Source organism: Crocodylus porosus, unplaced genomic scaffold (assembly GCF_001723895.1).
Source record: "Crocodylus porosus isolate Cpor-Errol unplaced genomic scaffold, CroPor_comp1, whole genome shotgun sequence".
NCBI classification, from domain to species: Eukaryota; Metazoa; Chordata; order Crocodylia; family Crocodylidae; genus Crocodylus; species Crocodylus porosus.
Window position 1 is genome coordinate 34,427,756 of NW_017728907.1, and position 6,279 is coordinate 34,434,034.

The window sequence follows — 6,279 nt, forward strand, 5'->3', positions numbered from 1 at the left end:
ATATAAATTCACTTTGCTACTCTAAGAACATTAAATGTATCATGTATACCTTGGTTTGCTCATAAAATTATCATGTTTGGTATATTTATTAAATAAAAAAGTATTTTCCCATTTTCTATGGGAAACGGAAATTTTGGGAAAAATTGAAATATGCAATACTTATTTTCTTAGCACCCTTTACAGATCTGAATTCACTTTGCTACTTTAAGAACATAAAATATATTATGTATAACTTGGTTTGCTCATAAAATTATCATGTTTGGTATATTTATTAAATTTAAAAGTATATTTTATTCAGACAATTACAAATTTACTAATTGAATTTACTTTAAAATTTTAAAATTTTAGTTACATATGGAGCTGCAAGCTGCTGAACTAAGGAATCTAGCATCTCTTAATTTTTGCCAGTTTATGAGAAGCAGGCAAAAATTAAAGTTGAAAATAGAAGAAACCATCAACATTATAGTAAAACAAAGAAAGTTATTATGTACTCTGGATTAAGTCCCCTCCACAGTGTTAAGCAGATACAGAAAGCACTCGTTTTTAGAAAAAGAGCTGAGAAAGAGGGGAGAGAAAAAACCAAGACTCATGTAGCAAAATTTGTTTTCAGTGAAACTTTGTCTAATCAGTTTGATTTTTTTCTGAGCTATCACTATCAGCAGTTTCTGCTTCTTCTGATCCTTCATTTTTACCATCTTCATGGACTCCTGAAAACTGAAGGTTTGTTTGGATTGAGACAAGCTTCTCTACTCTTTCACATGATAGTTTATTTTTTGATTTGGTGTGAGTATTTCCAAACATAGACCAGTTTCTTTCACATGCTGCAGAAGATGGAGGAATCTGAAGCAGGTCAGAAGCAAGAAGAGCCATAGGCTGTGTTGTGCAAAGGCCTTGCCACCATGTTGCAGAAGAGGTATGCTTGGCAGAGTCCCAGACTGCATTCCTGGACCAAATACCTGAAGATATTATATATTCTGCAACATTTGAATGTACCTTTCCAACATGAAGTCCTAAGCGTGTTGCTTGTTTTGTAATCAGTCAAGTGCAGTAGCAGTGCTATCATCACTAACATTTCTGGCTTTGAATCTTGGATCCAAGATATTTGCAGCAGCATGAATTAACTGGCAACAAAATCCTTCCTGCTTGTTAATAAAGTCCTTCACTTTTTTTTTTCTTCTGTACTTGTAAGCAGAGATCCACTTAGATTCTCAAAAACAGTTGATTTTATCTGGGTCATATGGTAAGGAATATCTGACAAAAGTGCCCTGTCTGATTCAGATGCAGTGAATACTGAAGAAATTGGCTTTAAAATCTTCAGGGAGTTCTGCAGCTGAACCTAGAAGACATCCTCATTAAGTACAGTGTTTCTTACACTTCTGGGTACTTTAAGATCCTCAGTTATTACTGTTTCTTGAAGAGCTTCTTTATTTTTCAGTAAACTTTCAAATGAGATCACCACTCCACCCCATCTTTTGCTCTTCTATAGATCTTTTGCAAAATGTCCAACTTCATGATGTTGTTAAGAAGCAAGTTTAGCCCATCGGATGCACATACTATTGCAATAATATGTGGATATTTATCCATTATGATCTCCCATGCTGCTTTCACATTACTTGCATTGTCAAAGCAAATACTTTACCACTCCCAATCTTCTGTAGGGCTTCACATATTTTACTACTGATATATTCTGCAGTATGCCTGTTCTCTCCTGCTCAATGCTTTGGTGAAAAACTGGTTGAGGTGTTGTTATTACAAAGTTTATGATTCCCCGCACACTTGTTTATCCATCTGTAAGTACTACAAGACACAGTGCTTTGTTGAGTTTTTCCTTGCACAGATTGCATTACACATTCATATTCTGACTCTAAAAGAGGCTTGCTCAAAGAATGTCTGCTGGGCAAACAGTATGATGGTCTTAGTAATTTAAAAGCTTCCTGGCAGTACACATTTTCAGTTATTGACAATGGCATCCCAGAAGAATATATTGATCTTGGAAGAGCTTGGTCAATTTTTTCCTGATCTTCAGGTATTATCTTGTCTACAAGTGAAGCTATTGAGAGTCTTTTGTATATAGTTGGTTGCAATATTTGTTTACTTAAGGATGTTGATTGGGCATCCTTTTGTGATGCTGATGTTATAGAAGAAGCAGCAGCAGCAACAGTAGGAGGACTTCTGGACTGAGAATGTTGGAAAGAGCTACTTGCACTTCCATCATCACGATCTACCTCCTCCTCACTTACACCCATGAAGGATTTTTTAATATTTGCAGAACACTTCTTACATACAAGATGTGTTTGGTCATCCTAGTAGCATTTGGAAATGCATATTTCATTTGACAGTATAAGCAAATCACATTTTTTTTTTTCCACAGGATAACTTGCAGTGTGGAAATACTTCCATATGCTAAAAGTTGGTGCATCATTTTGATGAGGGAGAAAAAAGAAAAATGTAATTTAGTGGCTTGCTTCCATATATAAACACTAAGCTACAGGATGTATAAATTTAGTAATGGATGGAGAAGCCTCCTCAGAGTTAACTGTGAACAACTTCCCTGCCCTGCAGGCTTCACCTCACTGCTAAGGTTGTGTGATTTGTCACACAACATTAGATTAGTAGGAATTCAATTATGAATTACATAGGTTATGAAAATACTAATGCAGCTAAAATATAGTTTAATACAATGAATTCAGAGAAATTTAAACTCTTACCTTTCAATAAAGAAGTATACTTTCTTTCAGCTCCTTTGTGCTGCTTCTGTACTTCTGTGGATCTCAAGGTCACAGGGCCAGGAGGAGGCAGGTTCCTTCCAGTTCCAAAACCTTTAGACTTGGTCTGTCTCCTCTCCTGAGACTTTTGAGAAAGCAGGGCAATAAGGTCTTTCATTGGTGATGTGTAGTGGGTGCATGCTGGTGCACCCCCTACGAAAAGCTACTCCAATGCTGCTGATGGTGCCTATGGGTGGTTGCCGCTCACCACCCCTTCCCCCCCACTCCCCCCCGCCGCTGACACTGCCAGCAGCGTCTGCAGGTGGTCCCCGATAGCTGCTGGTCACCACTGATGCTGTCAGTGGCGTTTGCGGGTGGTTGCTGACTGCTGGTCAGCATTCGCTACTCCCCCTTTCTCCTTCCACTGCCAACACCACCGCAGCCACTTGCGCAATCTCTCCACTTGCCACCACCACACCCCTGCTGCCGACACCATTGCCACTGCCTGTGGGCAGTTGCCATGCTCTCCCCAGCCTCCAGGGGCACACAGCATTCATGAGCTCCTTGTTTCGAATCTGTATAGGAACAAATGGATGCTGCTGCCAGTGTCCACTTCCAGTCCTTTGAGGCCTGGTCAGGAGGACAGGAGCAGATCCACCAATCTCTAGATCAAAAGTCAACAATAGAGGAAGTCCACAAGCAAAGAAGGCATTGAATCCTTCTTTCTTCTCTTGTGAAAATGGCAGTGCCCCCTAGGGGCAGAAATGCAATATGTTCTTGCATTTGAGAGTTATACTGTAGTGCTTGTCCTCTGGATACAGGAATTGTAATGATCTGATACTGTAGATAGTCTTACATAAAAGTCTTCCTATTACATAGTTATTGGAAAACATTTTGGGGGAACAAAGGGTAGCAATATATGAATGCCTTGTCTTAAACATTTTATTCATCATTCTAAAAGAAAATATTTCATAAGAGGTTTTTTAACTTCTCCAAAATTTTCAATTTTTCCAAAACCCCCCAAAAAAGTCATTGGGGAAAAAAAACTTTTTCCCCCCCCAATTTTTCTCATTTTTTTTCCAGGCCTTGACGCTCCACTTAGGAAGTAGAACTTCCGGGGCCCCAAGAGCAGGCCATACACCAAGCGGGCAGGCCTTCTATAGGGGAAGTGTTTCCCAGTCAAGTGAGAACCTTCTAATGTCAGGGACCATGTGATAGGGGCAGAGGATTCTGTGGTGTTGGATCTGTGGGCCTTATGTCATGGAGCATGTGACTAGGGATTTCCAGTTCCAAGACCACAACCAACACCGCCCCCGCCCCAACCCCCTTAGGAGTACTTCTGGAGGAAGGGGAGAGACTTCTGGTGGGAAAAGTCAGGGATTAGAGGTGGAACTTCCAGTCCCAAGATGGCAGTCAGGGGGCAGGACACTGCTCAAGGGACAGGGCTTAACAGTTTGACAAGAGGTGTATCCTTATAGCCCTCAACAGCTTACCAAAACTCCTTAAGTGGCTCTCCAGCTGAAATAATTGCCCACATAGCAGCGTTCACACTTAGGAATATTGTTGGCAGAACTGCATCAGGAAGGAGATGTGATCTTTCCACACCCATAGCCAACATAGCTATGCAGCAAAACTTGTAGTGTATACCAGAACTTTGATGATTGCTCCTTTTTCTTCAATTGCCCTTTTAATGGGAAAAGCGATTTAGAAAGTTGTGAAAGCTCTAGGGGCACATTCACAACATGGATAGGTTGAGTAGGTTCCAATTCAGCTTTTGACTCTTTCTTAACCTTTTTATTGTTTTTAAGGTAGCACTTCTCATTGTCAGTTCATATTCCTGTCTGGAGTAGCTCTTTGAACCAACAGGTTGACAGTAGTCAGATAATTTCCCCACGAGTAAGAAATTCCCTCTTTCAACCTCCTGCATCAGTCCTGATTTAAAGGAGCACCACTAGATGGAAAAAAATCATACATCTTTCTACATTTGACAAGTTGTACATAATATTACCACAACAGGAAGAGACTAGAAGAGGAAAAATGCTATCATATTTTTAATGTGTTTTACTTTGTGCATTTGACAACACTTGGTGCATGTTTAGTTTCACTATTTCCCTTCCATAATCAATTAGTCAATTTCCCTTGTTTGTCTGAGACTTCATACAGCACCTGGGGAGAAGAAAAACTTTCTTTAAAAAAACAAAGAAAAAAGAAAAATGAATTCAGTGGTAACATTTCAAAAATAATGTGAGTCTTTAGGCTGAGTGTAGCATCTGAAATCTAGGCAACTTTCATAAACAAATTAAAAGTAGTTTATGACAGTGTCTCTTTAACAGTTGCTTGGACACTTTTTAAAATACAGAACTGTTTTTATCATACCCAGTGTTTTATCTACCATTCACGTAATGAGCATGAGAGTAATAGCTGTTAACTTCGCTAGGATTGATTTGATGATGGTTCAGAACTGTACAGTGGGAAAACACTATAACATGCAGCTCTATCTTTGTGCTTGAAATAACCTTGACTCTATAGCCTTGCAGCTTGAATTGCCATACTGGTCAATTTCTCTTGCATTATGTATCTCCCCTTCACATCTTTTACTGCTCTCACATAATTATGTTAAAATATGTTCTAACTGAGAACCAGAGCAAATAATGAGATCTTTTTAACAAGTGGCCTTATTGTCTTCATAAAAATATGGCTAAATTATAGCCTTATTGTGTTAAATTATCAAGGAGGCCTCTAAAATTCCACCAACAGATTTCCTGCAAGAACTTGTTTAACTGTTTAACTTGAAAATATGTATATATAAAACCTATTGGTGTTATATTTTCCCTGGAAATATTTTGTAGCTGCTCTGCTGGCCCTCATCCTGCAAGCACTTCATATAGTGTTCCCTACATGAATAATCACACTAAATTGAGAAATGTGGTTCTTTAGGCTAGATGCAGACATTCTAAAAACCTAAGGTAGAATCAGTCTGAGTTGCATGATTTTCTGTAACCGGTGTAGTTTAAATCAGTAGTGAACAGAACACAAATTAACCTGGGTGGGGGTAGATTTTAAACTGTTCTGCCATTTTTAAGCCAGTCTGTGTGTGCTGAACTTTTGTTCTGTTATGGGTATTAGACCAGTTTCTGATCACTTATACTGGTAAAAATGTAAAGTCTGTACCTGACCTTAGGGCTTAGTTGCATGTGATTCATGTCCTATTAGCTCTGAAGTAATTCCCATTTCTGGCTTTTTTTCTGTTATACAATTCTACTGTATTTGTTCAGGAAGAAAACTCCTGATTCTGAGGTTTTTAAAATAAAATACTGTGTGATTATTTTTTTTTAAATGGCCATTTGTAGACATGCTCAGCATTTTCTAAAACATGTTAACTGATTTGCATCACACAGTTCTTATCAAATTTCAGTTCAAATTAAGGGTTAATAGATGATCATTGGCCAGCTGGAGGAGCTCCAGGCCACAGTCCAGAGACTGCGTGCCATCAGGGACTGCGAGCAGGAGATAGACTCCTACTGCCAGGCCCTTCTCCCCCGGGAGCCGCAGGGGAGAGCTCAGTCTCCCTCCG

General features: G+C 39.2%; 1 protein-coding gene and 1 long non-coding RNA gene across 6 annotated transcripts in view; both read left to right on the forward strand.

Moving 5' to 3' along the window:
• The window catches only part of LOC109307298, an 11,626-nt gene extending 8,120 nt beyond the window's left edge, over window positions 1–3,506 (forward strand). The window contains exon 3 of the long non-coding RNA XR_002100225.1: window positions 3,289–3,506. This is a non-coding gene — a long non-coding RNA (uncharacterized LOC109307298). The remainder of the gene's footprint in view (window positions 1–3,288) is intronic.
• Window positions 1–6,279, forward strand: part of TGFBR3 (transforming growth factor beta receptor 3) — a 190,857-nt gene that overhangs the window by 93,303 nt on the left and 91,275 nt on the right. The window lies entirely within an intron of this gene.